Source organism: Pavona decussata, unplaced genomic scaffold (genome assembly GCF_977016875.1).
Source record: "Pavona decussata unplaced genomic scaffold, jaPavDecu1.1 SCAFFOLD_199, whole genome shotgun sequence".
In the NCBI taxonomy this organism is placed as follows: domain Eukaryota; kingdom Metazoa; phylum Cnidaria; class Anthozoa; order Scleractinia; family Agariciidae; genus Pavona; species Pavona decussata.
Window position 1 is genome coordinate 1,163,599 of NW_028145607.1, and position 17,219 is coordinate 1,180,817.

The 17,219-nt window shown below is 36.1% G+C and overlaps 3 long non-coding RNA genes across 5 annotated transcripts in view; 1 reads left to right on the forward strand and 2 right to left on the reverse strand.

Annotated features, from left to right (window-relative positions):
• LOC146461387 (uncharacterized) overlaps positions 1-5,377 on the reverse strand; it is a 33,627-nt gene extending 28,250 nt beyond the window's left edge. Inside the window, exons 1-2 of one of the 3 annotated variants that reach the window (XR_014857428.1) lie at positions 5,159-5,377; positions 541-4,523 (exon numbers count right to left, since the gene is read on the reverse strand). This is a non-coding gene — a long non-coding RNA (uncharacterized LOC146461387). The remainder of the gene's footprint in view (positions 1-540; positions 4,524-5,158) is intronic. The other 2 variants (XR_014857427.1, XR_014857429.1) reach the window with 2 other exon arrangements.
• Positions 5,378-5,506: 129 nt separating this feature from the next.
• Positions 5,507-7,697, forward strand: LOC146461389 (uncharacterized). Its single transcript, XR_014857436.1, has 2 exons — positions 5,507-5,738; positions 7,506-7,697. It is a non-coding gene; the product is annotated as an uncharacterized LOC146461389 (long non-coding RNA).
• Positions 7,698-9,212: 1,515 nt separating this feature from the next.
• LOC146461390 (uncharacterized) lies at positions 9,213-17,178 on the reverse strand. Its single transcript, XR_014857434.1, has 4 exons — positions 16,700-17,178; positions 15,561-15,771; positions 9,830-14,154; positions 9,213-9,232 (listed from the first exon to the last, which is right to left on the reverse strand). It is a non-coding gene; the product is annotated as an uncharacterized LOC146461390 (long non-coding RNA).
• Between the last annotated feature and the right edge of the window lie 41 nt (positions 17,179-17,219).

Sequence of the window (17,219 nt, forward strand, 5' to 3'; positions counted from 1 at the left end):
GTCCCCACAAGGTCTCAAAAAAGTGAGTAAGAAAAAAAACCGTTTTCTCAATTTCTTTTCTACAGAGATAGTTTAACATCATCTTTGAAAGCTGACCATGTAGTTTGTTTGGAAAAAACTACTTTAATGTGCAAATACTCACAGACATTTCATCAAGCAGATACTCACATTTGCCATGTAATGTAGTTTTTTTTATTGATCAAAGATTTGCTAGATTTAAAACATTAAAACTTTTTACAAGGCTAAAAAACCTTAAAAAAGAAAAAAAAAAATCGAAAGTTTTCGACTTAAGGAAGTCATCATCGAGGTAACGTGATGACTTACTCACTTTTTTTAGACCCTGTGGGGACTCAAGCATTAACATGATGACTTCAAAATCATTAGGTTTCTTTATAAAGAGTTTTAGCCTTAAATAAATCAAAAAATAAATAGTTTGGACAATTCTGTTAAATTTATTATCACCTAAACTACACACGCAGTCGCACTAACAATAATAAAACAAATTGCCAACTGCACTTAAAGGTTATTATATGACTTAACTGGAGCAACAGTTTTGTAGAAAGGCCAGATACCATGATGCACCTTTGGATATAAAAGGTAAGGTTACATGATTAATTTGTAACCCTCAACTTTCACTATAACATCACTGCAGATTAGTCTATTTGCTGTGAAAGTTTTTCACAAATGAAACAGAAGAGTATTTGTTCCTGCAACTTTTTCAGCCTGACCTTAAAGTGAACTCATTCACATTCTCAAATTGCTACAATCCTTGGAAACAACGGAAACCAAAGAACACTGTTACTAGTTTTCTCGTGGATTTGTGGGTCAAAAAACCAACCAACTGCAAAGCTAGGAAGCTTAAAGCATTGACAGATTTAACAGATTCATAGACTGAAATGCATTACCAGTTTGAGTGCAGAGAAAAAAAGATATTATTAGATATTAAAAGATATTGTCACAGACAATAACTAACAATTGAAGGGAGGGGGATAACAACATCCTATAGAATTTTTGGCCATTTTTGAAAGTGTTCAGAAGTAGCTGAATTTTGGCATGTGGATGTAGTTTCACTAGATAAACAATGTTGCAGATTTTTTTTCGCTGTTTGGCTCTTCGTTTTCGAGAAATAACATACCGTATTTACTTGAATAAGCGCCGCCCTCGGATAAGCGCCGCGGTCACGATGGGGTGCTTATTCGAGGAATTCTGTTACTTAAAAACCCCTATAAAGAAAGTCTAAAATAGCACCGAAAATGTCTTTCTTTAGAAACGGTTGTTGTAGAAGAAAAGAGTTAGATCTGAGTTGAGTGAAAACAACGCTGAAAAGTGCGGAAAGAGGTGAATGGTGACAGCGAAAAGACACTGCTGTTACTAACTGTAATTTTTTCGTACAGATTGAAGATATGCTGTTAAATTAAAAGAAAAGATTTCTTTGTAGGGTCCAATTTTTAAATAAGCGCAGCGCTCGAATAAGCGCCGCACTAAAGGCGCAAAAACTTTAATAAGCGCCGCAGCGCTTATTCAAGTAAATACAGTATGCAAAAAACCTTGAATTTCGTTAAGCAGCTTTCTTTGAAACCCTTGTCTTATTGTTCTTTGAAATCAAGGTGAACCATAGCAGAGAGCTGCTAAGTAAGTAGCAAGGTAAATATTCTGTCACTTTTTGCCAAGATTGAACAAAATAATTGTTTTAGTATATATATATATATATATATATATAATATAATGCAAGAGATAGGTTATTTGGTCATTTATTCGCTACTCTGAGTTTCATGCTTCTTGTGAAGCAATCATCAGGCAACTGCCAGAAATAACGGTTACAATAAGAGAAATTTGAAAATACAGAACAATAGACAATAGATGCTAACTTCTTTGCGTGACGTGTCACACGGGATCGTTATCAGTAACTAAAAAAGAACACTGTTTAGTAGTAATTTCCTAGCATGTCACAAGAAGCATGAAACTCAGAGTAGCGAATAAATGACAGAATAACCTATCTCTTGCATTATATTATAATTATTGCTCTAGTTCAGCTATCGAGCACTTTTAAGTTGATGAAGATTTCAACCTATTTTTGGATTATATATATATATATACACAAAGTGATCTTAACAACAGGCACTCTCAACATTGTCAAAATGAAACCTTTAAATGTTTACATAATAAATTGACCTCTCAATTCATGCATGGAAAACTTGCAAGCGGTACAAAGCATGGGCAAAACGTTTTACAGAATCTTTTAACATGGCAAAGCTAGTTGTTTAATCTTCATTAAAATCCTTGACACAAGCTAGCAAAATGGTTCTTTTACATCCTTCAAAACAACAATCTAAATCAAGTCACCTTGCAAAACAATCCTCCACTCAATCTAAGTTTTTAAAATTCACTTAAAATAAAAATTGTAGGGAATAATTCACCTGAAAACGGTATACATTCTGCACAAAACTGTGGTGAAAAAGTGTTTAAAGGAGCTAAGCCATGATATTTTGAGCCATTTCTTTGACAGTCTAAATTACGGTTGAAGTCACTATAATTGAAAAACCTAAAAATATTAGTTTGCTGAGGAAAAACACTCCAACGAAGTGATTCTAAAACAAAAAGGATCAAGGATGGCTGAGGCTAGAGAAAATTGAAACAGATTGGAAATGACAATTCTGAGAAAGCTACTTTTTTTAAAAATAAAGAAACGATGAACAGATGTAGCTCTTTTAAGGACTTTGGAATATATTTGACCTGGTAACTAAACCATATAAAGTGCTTTGCTTGCTTCTGCGGACTCACTGTCATCAATTGCTGAAAATGGCTTGCTGTTTGAATGGTAGCATATTAAGTGTATATCGGTGGCAGCTGTAATTGATAGAGGTGAGCATTGCTTTATTTTGTTGTAATTATTTATGACCGACGCTTCCTTCCAGCCATGTAAAGTTTTCTTAAAAATTTGCCCATTTCTTTATATTTTAAGTATTTTCTTGTAGAATTTCTGATTCAGAAACACTGATGGAAGGCAAGTTTATGCCAGCCAATTTGTTTTTGTTTGGAACAACATTCGCTGGTTAGGGAGTGAATACTAATGCTCATTAGCCAGAGATAGTGAACCAATCAGATTGCTTGAAACACCAAAATCACTAAGTGTGTATATATATATAAACATGTACTAACATTGATAATATATTCCTAATTTATCTCCTAGTGTAGAGAAATGTTTCTCCAGAAAAACTTAGCTTACTTCTACATTTATTTACAACAACAATAAAATCAATTAGGGATTTTAATAAAATTAGAAGTAGGCATCTGGCTTAAGTTGAGTGACCTACTCTCTGAAAGAATCCTTCTGCCCACTTCTCTAAGCAAAGTAGCTGATGATTTTCATCACCATCCAATTGCTGCACTGTACAAGAAACCCATAAGAGTTTGAAACAAGTAACGTGCGTTCACAGCGTTGGAAAATTCAGTTTTGCTAAATACCATATTTGGAAACATGAAGATTGTACGCGTGCATTATACACGTAGCGAAACACGCAATGAAATTTTTCTTTTACGCCAACTACTTGAATTCCAACCTTGAAGCTGAAAACTTTGTACAGAAACTAAAGAATTTCATTAACTGTGTCTTAGTAAAGTTTTTTAAAGTACTGACAGAAACGAAAGTTAACTTTATTTTAGGTTGTCAAAAACAAGATAACGCCTTCTCGTGTGCGTTAGCATGTGCTGTAAATTTAATGAAGCTGACCATTTCGATGTTTATATTCAGGACAATTACCTTCTTATACATTGCTTACATCCAGCACCTTGCTTGTTGAGACGAATTCACGTACAGTAAGAGTTCTTTGAATTTTGCAACAACAATAGTGAAAGAGACATAAAAAGGCAGACTACAGGCGATTCCTTGCAAAGGTTTGAATTTGCGGGAGAGGATCTGCAGCAGCTCCTATTGCAATTTTGATTGGTTAAATTCTCTTGGGTTATTTTTTGAATAAATTGAATATTCGGAAGCTTGTTTCTAAGTGCACAAAGGAAAGTTGCACGTTTCAACCCCTTATGGGTTTCTGACTGCAATAAATATTAATAGACTTTTACATACATAAGCTGGTTGTGATTTACTATTAATGCCCTGGCCAAACAGGAAATGTTTGATGATGAAACATCATCAAACATGTTTTATCAAACATTGTCAAACATCAGAACACAGGGAGTTGTGGCGGAATCTGCCAGCCAAACATGTTTGATTCACCTGGCCAAATGAACCAAACATCACCAATTACAACAAACATCAGAACAAAAGAAATGTTTGATGTTGTTTGATCGCATGTTTGATGGAGTTCAAACGCGATCAAACGTCATCAGACAAGTTGGCCAAACAGTAAAATGTTTGATCACCGAACAATGTTTGATAATGTTTGGTCATCAAACATAATTCCCGTTTGGCCAGGGCTTTAAACAGTTAGCCTTATAAGTTTCAGATTTAGTCACAAACTGTACAGTCAAGTTCTCTCTTCAGTGAAAGGTATTAATGTGAAGTGAACCTGAAAAAAATGCATACATTTAAACTTAGCTTTGATATCATTTTTTTCACTTGACCTGATCATGAGTCCCAGACCATTGTGTGGCTCCAAAATGTAGGTCTACCCCATGGAAGGGATTTCTTAAATAAGAAACCCTCATCCATCTGGAAATTCGAATTAAAGGCCATACATTTCTTTAATTTTTTTTTTTGGTCTGTGAGAATCTCCCTGGCCCCCAGAATTTCCAATCTCTTCTGTGGGGCACATTTGTGAGATTCACTGTAATAAATAAATTTTGTCCTCAAGCTTACTTTTCACATTTTCTTTTCGTGTATTGTGTTGTCCTTTTTAAAACACATTTTTCAGTACTTTTAAAGAGACACCTAACCATCAACTGTCAGCACTTTCTCGATAGAACATTTGTTTTCACTCGCTAGGGTAGTATTAAACACTAGAGTTAATAGACTTTTTTGCAACTGATTCTGCACGGTCAGGTAAACCGTGCAGACTGCAGACTGAGCATTTTTTTTGTCTCCGTTTGTAAAAGAGCATTGCCTTCATACTGTTAACTTAAATGAAGGTAAATGGTTTTTGACAAGCTTGACATTAAACTTTGAATTATTAAAATCAAGCAAAGTGTAGTAGTAAAAACTCACATTATTCAGGGGAGTCAAAGCTAGCATGTTGCATATCATCACCTGCGACGGTTCACTGCTTAGCTGATTCGTTAGAAAACGATGCTAGCGAATCCAGCAATTCGAACGAATAGTCGGAAATTGGGTACAAATCGACTGATTACAAATCGTCCTTGGGTACGAATCGCCTTGATAGAGGGTAAAGAAAATAAGAAAAGTACCGTAACCCTATAAATCTTGGAGACCTTTTTCATTGGCTGGTAATCCACTCCTTTCCGATCACCATGGTGACGACAGATAATGTCTGCGCAGGCGCTGTGCAAATTATCACGTGACGTGATTCCGTGAATCTTATTGGCTCTTTGATGAAAACCGCTCACAAGCAAGGAAGGAAAAATGGCTGCCGTAGGACAGTCGAATACCTGTTGTTTTTGCCAGTTCTGTGAGAGATCGGGGGCAGTTTTATCGCCGATTTCAAGTGGAACGTATTGTCTGAAAAATTTTACGTGACGGTAACGTTTGGCTCAGAGATTCCAACATGTGATCGAATAGAAATCGGTGATGTAAAACGATGTTCTCGCTGGAAAGAGCTGCGAAAAAGGTATGTTTTTGTCACATTTTATGATAATGCAAGTGTCTTGCCACCTGGTACAAAAAGTTATTATATAGAGTCAGAAGCGCAACTCTTGGGCTTTAGGTAGATACAGGAATTAGCTTGTACCAGGTGGCAGGGAAGGTGCAGTGTTATATAATATGTTGCCCATTTTTTGCACCATTACAGTAATTTTTGGCATACGGGTGAGCAGAATGTAGATGGTTCGATTTAGGGAAAAACCAGTACAGACTGTAATCGTATGATGGCGCCGATCTTGAAGCCTTTTGGTATTTTGAATACGTAATTAAGCTCTCTATGCATCTAACGATTCCTAACTATTTCCAGATCAGATATATATGTTATATAATTTTCACCAATCTGGGCTGGAAACCTCTGGAAATAGAGTTCCCAGATACCTTTTTAATTATTATAATGTGAAAAACCATGACATCCACCACTACAATACTAGAAATAATGATTATTTTGGAAAAAAGTTAACTTAGAATGCAAGAAGCGCTTTTTTCTACAAAGGTGCAAAATTTTTTAATAATTCTTAGAATTTATGACTGTTTGAAACTTCCTTTTAATGTTTAATGTTCCCAGAATATTGTGATCTCCTTTTATTTTATTTTTTTTTTACCCAGGACCTGCATTGATAGCAGTTTTCTTCTTAAAACTGATACAGCAATCCTGTATAAATATGTTTGAATTATAATTATTATTATTAATTACATAAACAGTTATACATGTATGCTCATATTTAACTGAACAATTGCTAGTCTATTGAATTTCTCATCTTGTGCAACACTGTAATAAGTCAAAGGAAAAGCAAGAAGAGTGTACAATACATGTAGGTTGATTTCCTTACTAGTAATATTCAGTCGTAAATATGAAGTCACTGAGCAGTCGCGACCCATGGGCTTGTAATATTTTCATGAATATTTTGCTCAGAGAAAAGAGGAGACACTTACAGTTTTTAACAAAGGTTGTTCCCTGCATATGTCTTCATTTTAAACTACATGTATGCAAATTACTGCTTGGAATTTATGTATTATTGAGCAGATATAATTTCTAAATAAGTAAAGTTTTCAACTTTTCTGTCGGGATGATTATTCATTAGACAACCTAAAAACAATGCTGTTTGTAGATGATGTACAGTTAAAATATCAAATAAGAGTTTCAATTTAAAACAGTTTTGAAAGAATTTGATGGGGTGGTTGCATGATCGATTAGTCAGTATATGATGTCAACTGCAGTCGTAACATTTATTTTTATTTCTTTTTATTTTCCCTCTGTGTTAATGTTTTCTCAATTTATTTTATTTTCAAGATAGATGTCATACTTAAATGGCATGTGCAACTGAGTAAAGCAAATTAATCTAATATTTCTCTATTCACATAGATTCAAATCCAATAAGGATTTCTTGTTACCTTACCTTTTTCACTCTTTTATTATTTTTTTATACCACATCCATGTTGCACAACATCATCATTGTTTTTGACGGGGTCTTAGTTTTCAAGGGACCTTATTTTTTTCTCCATGGTTGTTTATTTTAAATTTCATTTTTTTAAATGGATAGAAAAATAAGATGAAGTAAATGGTAAAACATAAAAACATTTACATATTACATTTACACTAGTAATTATTACTAGTGCCAGCAGACTTAAAAATACTAAAAATACACTGTAAATAAAGGAAAGAAAGAATTTATGCAAAGGATCTTGAATTACTTGCATTTATTAATGTTGGCTTAATTATTTATTCTTTCTTTAGGGTTGGCAGCATTGAAAGAGGTCTTGAAACCAGAGAACTGTTCAAGTATAGGACATCTTTTGTTCACTTTTAGTGCCATCTAACATTTCTTGCCACCAGGAAGATGAATTATAAATGTTATTGCAGTTTGAGAGTTTTGTTATTGGGCAGAAGAAAAGGGGGCCTTCTCTTGAATAAATTTTTTAATGATCATTTGTTTAGTTTCTGTAGTTCTTGCTTGAAAGTGTTTCACAGCAAAACCAAAAAAGGTGGATTAGATTTTCAGGCTTGGTTCAAGGCAGAATATTGTTACAGACCTACAGTTTGTATTTGATAAACAGTTGTTCAAATATACCCCACTCCATGCTCATGTGATGCTTACATAGTAGAAAATTATGAATTCCAAATGAATTGAAAATGGACTTTGAGAAACTCTAGCATATCCATGGAGATAAGCAAACTAAAAGTTGTTTGTACACCTTTTTCTTTAAAACATTGGTATTATTACCCATATTTTCCCTTAATTTCTGAGTACAGAAATACTGCAGCCTGGTTAGCAAAGTTGGTTGTGTACCAGACTGTGCAGCAGTTGGCCTGGGTTCGATTTATGACCAGACAAACACTCAGGGTCTTTAAAGAAATGAGGAGAAAGTGCTGCCTTTGCACTATCACCTGTCACCTGCAAATGGTTAGACTTTCTAGTCTTCTCTGATAAGGACAAAAAACCATAGGCTACATCTCATTGTACTTTCACTTAAATCTGACTCTGTGGGACATAAAAGAACTTCCGGGGACATAAATCTCAGCTCTGTCAGTGACCACCCCTAGTGTCTATCACAAATCCAAATTCACTGTACAGGGTTATTTCTAACTCATTACTTCAGGCTGCTTAACCGCAGATTACAATAATTTATTATATTATTCTGCAGCTTAAGCAGTCTGGCAAAGTGCCCAAAACAGTGTTGCAAATTATCCCTGAAAAGCCCCATGAGGAGTGAATGAGATAAACAAAATGAAATAAAAACCAACTTTTTTTTCCTCAAAATTCTCTCTTTTTGAAGGTAATAGCAAGTGATTGAAGCTGAGAATTTGTCTTCAATGAGAGGCCTTAAGGGTTGTGCATTTGAATGGCTTTTTGGCCCTTGGGGGCACAAATTTGAACAATTAACCTATCACCCTAAGTTTACAAAGTTCAAATACCTGGAGGGTTGCTTGGGGATGGGGGATGTTGAAGTTTTCACTTGATCAGTGCATTTTGTCAAAAATCAAAATTAACAAGCTATCACTGAAATTGTACAATTAATTTGCTTATTTACAAAGTGAAGCTGCATTTTTGTAAGCTCTCTTGTTTGAAATTGAATATGAATGGATATAAATGGAGAAATTTACAAGCAGTGGTCAGTGGCTGCCCATTATTTGCTTTTAAATCTTGTTTTAATCTTTTTGATACCAGAGTAAACAATGCAATATTTAGAAATAAATTCTACTTCCCATGTTTGAGAGAGGATTGCCTTTTATTTGTCACCGTCTGTGTAACAAACAAATGTAAAAAATTCAACATTGTGTTACCATGGAAATTCATTACCATTAAAGATATTGGATGATAACATTGTACCTCACTGTTAGTGATAACATGTCATGTTGTTAAGCATCAATGGACACTTTCTGTCTGGAATAATACCGTGTACATGACATTCCTTCCATTCATGTGTGCATGTGCTTTGTGGTTATTTACATGCATATTATTTCTGAAAGTACACACAAGTAAAACACAAGTCACAAATTTCAGTGTAACGTACCATTTTTTAATCACGTTTATATTGTGGCTCAAATTTCACTTTTATTCACTTTTATTTTTATTTTCCTTCCTTTTTGTGTTTGGTAATTTATGGTTATGGGGATAAACTAAAGGAAAATTTTACTTAACCAAACAAAAATTTCAACCACAACATCTACATTAACGGCAATAACATAGCTACTTCAGGTCTGTTGTTAGACCTCATTGGAATAACAATCACTCACTGAAACCCACATCAGTTGTTTTGTAGAGACAGAGTTTGTAGCCTGTCTTTGAAATAAAAAGAACAGATAGTCAAGTATAGTGTTTGTTCGTAGAATTTTCTCTTAACTTAAGGTCGCAATGAAATGTCCGAAAGATAGTAGCTTTGGAGTGGAAATGTGGGCCGGTAAGTGGGGACATTTTCCCCTATCCTATCACATAAAAGGTGCAAAATCTTGAGACATTTCTTGTGATATTAGACATCAGCATTACCAGTATTCATTTGCTTCTCGAGAGGCTCTCATCCAGTGACAAAGGTAAACCGCGCAATTAAATATTTACTTACGTTTCTACTCGAAAATCGAGTCGTAGACTCATCGGATTCTCTTAAATTACCATGGTACTCTTCACCTGCTCTGGTTTTTCTTCCTAAACCGGCAGATGAGCATTACTCCACAAGTACAGCTCTTGGCCGAGACCAAGAAATCTCACGTACACCCTTCTGATCTCGCGATAAACGTTTGTGTTTGTCTCCTTTCTTCCTTTCTTGTACAAACTTTAATTCCTCGGCACAAAAAAACTACGGTACAGAGATTTCTCGACAAAGACACTTTGAAAATTTTACGCTTATGTTTTCAGGCTGGTCGTAAAATTTTGAAAACTCCGCCATCATGCAGATCATCGGCCGCCATTTTGATTGGGATTGTTGTTGCTGTCCAGGCTCCGCGCGCAAGCTGAGCTACTAAGTCACGTGGTTGAATTTCAACCAATCAGACATTTTTCGCCAGTGAAGACGACAGAGCGCAAAAACCGCTGGGCATGCGCAATAGATTCCGGTCTTCTTCCCGCCATTCGATTTTCAAAAATGGCGGACGACGAATCAAAATAAGACACGTCATGCGAAAGGCCGTTACGCCGCTGTCCTTGCTCTCAGAACTTCAGAATTCTACATTATAGTCCGCCAGCTGTGGAGCATTTCATGAAAACATCGGTTTAATAGTTGTAGTTCTACACCAGCGACATTTAGAGGACTTAACGCATTCATTTTGTTCAAAGCAAGCACGGATTTTTGCATTTCTTAAGGTCTACGCTTACTCTTTAAGGTCAGAAAAGAGAAATCAGGGCCGCACCTAGGATTTTTTGTCTGTGGGGGCAAACTCCGCACACCCCTCACAGGGGTCTACCGTATGTAGACAGGGTTTCTAGTTGAACATTAATTTTGTTTTCACTCCTACACAGAAAGTTGCCTCTACGACGTTTAGAGAAAAAAAACACACCGAAGCTTTTTTTTTTAAATTGCCATGACTTCTTATGGAGTTAACATCTTGTTTAGCTTGAAGTAAATATTGTTTCTCATTTTAAAACACAGTCGATACACTGCTGTAAACAAAGGGAGAAAATCACTGAGCTTCCACAATACAAACGCACTATATCAGTGGAGCGAAGCATTTGCAAAAACACACTCGTTATTTAAATACAATTCAAGCCTTTTCAGTATTACTGTGACACGTTGCATAGCTCTATAACACGCTACAACGATTACTAGAGAACCAAAAAACCAAATAGCCGTGCCAAGAAACACTACTCCTTGTGACAAACACTAATAGTCGGGCCCGGCATTCCAACAATTACAGAATGAAGCTCATTGCATGATACAGGCAATGATTAATTTCTGTCCTAACATTACACAAATCTCAACAAGAAAGGCAGTTAAAACTATCAAGCACTTAAAAGATCCAAGCCAAACCCAGCTGAAATGCCCTATGTGGCATAAAAACACCGTCGTCGAACACGCGGAATAAGAGATCATATTCAAAAGGAAGAGAATTTGTTACAGCGAGTTATAGCTTTTTCTGCGCGCCTAATTTACACCTACTTTTGTTGTATTTGTTTGTGCTACATCTTTCATACCTTTCGCCCCCACACCTTTAAAGATTATTATGTATGTAAAGAGCCTTTCTGACACTCCTTTTACCCTTTTTAAGCCAGTTTTCTTTGCATAAGTTTTTAGTGTGCGCGTCATTTTCAGTGTTGTAAAGTTGTGTTTCGCCGTTTTTATGTTAGTCGTTCGTTTTCTATTGTTTCTCAGTTGCTTATTCCATGTCGTTACTTGTAGTATTTTTTAACATCTTTTATTTAATCTTTGTATTTCAAGAACCGTTCTGGTACGGATTTGTTTACCGTCGGGATGTCTTTGGAATGGTGAAGTTTTCGAATAAAGTGATAAAGTAGAGAGCTGAGTGTAATTAGCAGCGGCTACAGAATTCAAAAGAGGAAACTCAAAAATCATTAGGTGCAAATGAGCTGACGGATGATGAACATGTGATGGTTAAATCCAAACCCGCTACAAATACTTGCGAGCAGGGCAGGCTTTTAAAACCAATTTATCTCTGAAAAAAAATATACTTGTATAACCTAGATTTAAAAAGACTAAAACACGCGCCAGAAAGTGGCGTAGGCTTGTCAGTCTTTATTTACACACCAAATTCTAAACCATAGGCAGCACAAACTGACAAAATCATTATTTTCATAAGAAAACCGGTACTGGCTTTTGCCTCAAAAGATTTTCCAAAATAATTATTTGGAATTCACATTGAAGGAATATTTTTTTCAGTCAATTAGTCGATTTTCTTGTGATCAGTGTGATGTTAGAAACTAATTGAGTTTTCCTGGCGGGGGCAGCTGCCCCCTCTGCCCCCGCGCTAGGTACGGCCCTGGAAATGTCACGGATAAACACCTTTCGTGCAACATATCAAATACGACTTTTTTTTCGTTTCTATGAAAATTTGCAAAAGCTTTTTAAAGTTGAACGTTTGTTCTGATGCTTACAGAGGATAAACGGAGGCTTCTTCTTTGCAAGTTTTTGGATTTTGTAAGTATTGAAGGCTGAACTTTGAGAACGTAATGTTTTAGCAATGCGGCCACTTTTATTTTAAGCCTTATTTTTAACTGTAATATGCAAGTTTTCATGTATTTGTGTCTTTTGACGTTTTAAAATGTAGTTTTTCGAGGTTTTGACTTTATTTGCCTTTTAACTTAATTTCTGGAGGCTTATTAAAGTGTGTTGACTATTTATCTGTGTACCGAGTGATTGCTCAAGTCACCGTTTTGCAGTCGTCATGGAGTTTCCGTTTGCGTAAAAAAAACAAACAATAACTAATTAGTCATGCAATGTCTGAAGGCCCCAAGAACACTGAGAAAAAATGCCCAGACATCTGGCACCAGTGATTGTTGGGTAAATTTGTCCATTGTTTCCAGGGAAAACGCACGAGCCTGTGGGCTTTTACACGAAGTTGTGTTGTGCAAAAAGCAATACGCGATACGACGTTCAGACTAATACTACTTCAACAATATCCCTGTCGTAGCGGTGCCTGCAAAGGTACTCTTGTAAAATGCCCCCACCGGTTGTTTTCAGTTTTTGATTTTTTTGAAAGCCGCACTGGAACTCTCGTCTGCGAGGAACATCTACCTTTCGCAGATAGAGACGAGAGGATTTGTCAGCAGAGGGGATACATCCCTCCCAAAAAGGTATGAGAAATGGAATAAAACAAAGGGCTTTAATTTTTTTTTAACCCCTCCCCTCAAGTAGCCTCAGGCGTTCTTAGGGGTTCGTCACGCGTTCCTGCCCCACGAACAGAAACGCGTGACGAACCCCTAAGAACGTCTGCGTGGGAGGCTACCCCTCAAGGGGCTTTTCAGAGGTAACAATCTAGATACAACTATAAACTAAGAATGAACAAAATTATTTCCAAGGACTAAAATGTTACAAGATTTTAAAATGAAATTATTACTGGGAATAACAATGGTTGTTATTCATGTAAAATATAAATGAAATTTGTACTAATATGAAAAGGAGCAACCAATAATTCCATCATTAAACACTGAAAGGATTGTTTCCTGACAGAAATTACTCGTCACAACGCCTCTTTAATGGCACTTCAAATAAAGCAACAAGAAATGAACAGTGAATTGAAAGAGGAAAACACCATGCTTCAAAAGAAAATTAAAGGTAACCTATTTATTGCTTTCATGCCATGCTAATGGCACTAGTCAAACTGCCTATGAAGTGAAAAAACTAAGGCCATTAAATACAAAAAAGTGAGCAGTAAACTTCACACTTCAAATGAAATGGCCCTAATGGGGTGGTACACAGCCACCCTCCCAAAGTAATAATATTTCTATGGGTTACTTATCAAAACGGTCATCAAAATAATAACACCTGATTCTGTTTAATGAAATAATGAGCAGAATGGATAATAACATTACCCCACAACATTTGACTGCTACCAGTAAAATGTAAAATAATTGTTACAAAGAAAAATTAACAGATTTGAAAGAAACATTTGCCTTTGAATATGGAAATAAAATATTGCTTTACATTTTGACATTTATTAAGGAGACACAGCATTTAGCACCCTTGTGCAGCAGTTCCACAGATCATTAGTCCAGCACTATTCTCAAGGTGGAGAACACCTCTACAGTCCAGATGAAATGAAGAAATTTTGCGAAAGCCATGCTCCTCAGCTTTTTGACGACATCTTCCACGCAATCTTTAATGAGGAAAAGGAAACACAAACAACGAAAAGGACAAGTCTGCAAAGGACACGGGTAGTTGCTATACTGCACAGCCTTAGCTTCTTTAGAAATCAGGTATACACTGTCAGAATGAACCTGTAACAAATAACAATGATTATAAATAAAAGTAGAAGTAAACTTGTGATTTCTCACTGTAAATGATACAAGATTGTCGTGTACTTAACTATTAGTAAAGAGCAGGGTTTATTCTAGAGCGTGGCTTTGCAAGATTTTTGCAATTTGTTTCCTTTGTGTTTGTTTCTGCATTCTTTTTCTGGGCTTTACTGGCTGCTTCAGAATAGACTGTACAAAGAAGTTCAAATATCTTTTATGGGGCCCCTACTCTTGGGCCCTCTTTCTAGACAAAAGGTCCCCAAAAAAATTACAGAGGAGGGCCTTCATTGCAAAATGTCTAGAATAAACCCTGAAGAAGTCGCAAAAGGATGGAACACACCCAGCTTCTATACAAAAATTGTACTATTACCCATATCTCATTTACTGAATGGAAACTTCCAGTAATCCTGTTACTTATTGCATTCTGTTTGACACAACTAATAATAATTACTAATATTTTTCCATAGCATCCCATTTATACATGTAAATATTTATTATAGAAATTCTTCTATGAGGAGACAAACACCTTTCCTTATGATGAAGATACAAGTAGTCTGATTTTGTTATTATCAATCTTGAATACAAAGAGAAAGCCTTCAACAAATTCCTTCACAGAGTAGATGTTCAACTGTATGCCATTTTGATTTAATTGGTAGAAAAACTGTCCCATGCAGAAAGCAAATGGATTGCAGTTGAAATTCATCTTTGATGTCTGGTATGGTACTTGGGTACAGTTGCCATCCACATACAATAAACAACTGCGAGAAATATTTAGCAAAAGCAAACATGAGTCATGTCAGAAAAAAGGTGCATATGGCAATGAAGGTACAGGCTGTAGTTGCAAATGACTTGAACTCACCATTGTTCAAAATAAATAACTGAATTGAAATTAAACAACAATCAAGAACTGGACTATTTTAACTACTTTTTTAAGTTCATAAAAACTAATGCCAAGAAACAACAACAACGACAACAACAAAAACTGGCATGAAACTTATGCAAAAAGCTCTAACCAGGAAAATTCTCAAGTGAACCCTGATGACACTAGTGGAAGAAGAGCACTCTCACAACTACACTTTTCAACCCTGTGCTTAGGACTATTCAGTGCATTTCCAAATTTCTTTCACCATAACAAGCCATGTTTCTTTAAGTCAGAGATATTCTTCAGTGTTGTAAGGTTTCAATTTTCCTGTTAAATTGTAGTTGCAGTTGCTGCTGGACTTTCAACGTGTAATAAAAATAGACACAAAATAATGATTCAGGAAATAAAAATATAATCCTGAACCATCTTAAAATTCCTTCAAGCAGTCACATGTTAGGTCTAAGAATGGACACTTTATAAAAAACCTCAAAAGGAAAAACTTCTCATGGAATGCTGGTGAACCTACTTGATGAGATAAGTTGCTTTAATTTCTTTTTCTACACAACATTCTTTCGTGGTGGGAACTTTGACGCCTGGCTGAAGTCAATGCTGAAAGCATCAATGATATTCATCAACTTTCGGCACAGAAACTATGACAAAGCAACACGTGCCAACTGAGTGACCTTCTGTTCCATATTTCCCAAAACAATGACCTTGGTGAGAGGATCCAACAGGTTCTGCAGATTTTTACGGAGAAAAAAGTGGAAAATTTTCATTCAGTATTACGACAGTAAGACAGAATTCTTATACCTTCTAATTCTAATATTTATTTGAGTGTCAAAGATTTGCCTCATTATGATTTTAATAAAGTGAGAGTGAAAAACACAGGACAACCAATGAATATTACATTTTTATACTTTAAACTCTCTTAGCTAAGTTTAAGAGCAGGTTACATGTACTTGGGTTGTGATGATGTATCTGACAATATAAGCCACTGCAAACAGTATTTAGAATTTGCCTACCACTATCATTTAAAATACTGTTAACTACATGTATGCCTCCCAGTTCTGCAGGGTAGTTGATCAGTCATGTATATAATTTTTGGCAAAATACATTCTTTCTCGCATAGTTGTGTACCCATCTGGGCTCTGTCAAGACTCATTTCTACAATTGCACATGCACTTAGGGCAAGGCATTTTGACGCAGACTTCAACACATGGTTTTTGCCAACCTACCTGAGAGGCAGCGGAAATCAAAATACTACAGAGCTCTCACTGAAGTCAGCAAAATACCTGTTTGACCTCTTTACTGAAGTATGGAACACCCTTGGACAAACAGTTAAGGTTCCACGAGGAAATTGCAAATTAGGTGTGCACTATTCTCGTGCAGATATATTTTACAGTGCAGTATGAAGAACAGGAACATGCTTAAATTTCCAGTTTGTTCAGTTTACTTGTGCAATAGTATTTTTTGGTAAAAAGAAGAAACTTGGAAATGTTTTTACACTAGCCCCCCCCCCCCCCCCCCCAGAAAAAAAAAAAAAAAAAAACAAGATGATGATCCTCATTTTAATTTGTAACTATGCAGGTTATCTGGAGTGCAGGAGAACACAAGAGAGCATTTTGTAAGGTGGATGCAGAACATGATTGCTCATGTTTAACTTACCTTTTCTTTCAGCCATATTACTTCCCAGCACTGGATGTTACATTAGATCAGCGTTCACTGTCTATGGGATATTCCTTCCTTGGCAGTGAACGCAGAAGCCTTCCGCCACCGTTCACGCGGTTCATCCACAACCAGTTGGGGCTGCCGTAAGAAAAGTTTATATCTGTGACCAGGATGGTTGTGGGAAGATTTGCAAATCAGCTGGAGGACTCACTCTCCACAAAAACAAAATGCACAACGGCAAGAAAAATAATTGAGCTTGCAGATTTTACACCGTCGTGCCGTCCCGCGTGGTCTCTTGTGCGAAGAATACGTAGCAAAATAAAAAGGTCTTGTCATCCACGTTTCCCTGAAACGGGTGTTACTGATATTACGAATAACAGTTCTGCCCTGATGTGTTCTGCATCTTTCCAAGAGCACACCCTGGTTTATAATCAAAATGTGAAATCGTCCATCGGTCGATCGATTTCTAATTACTGTGAGCAGCCTTGCGCAGCCGCAGATCAGAAAAGTAACTCGC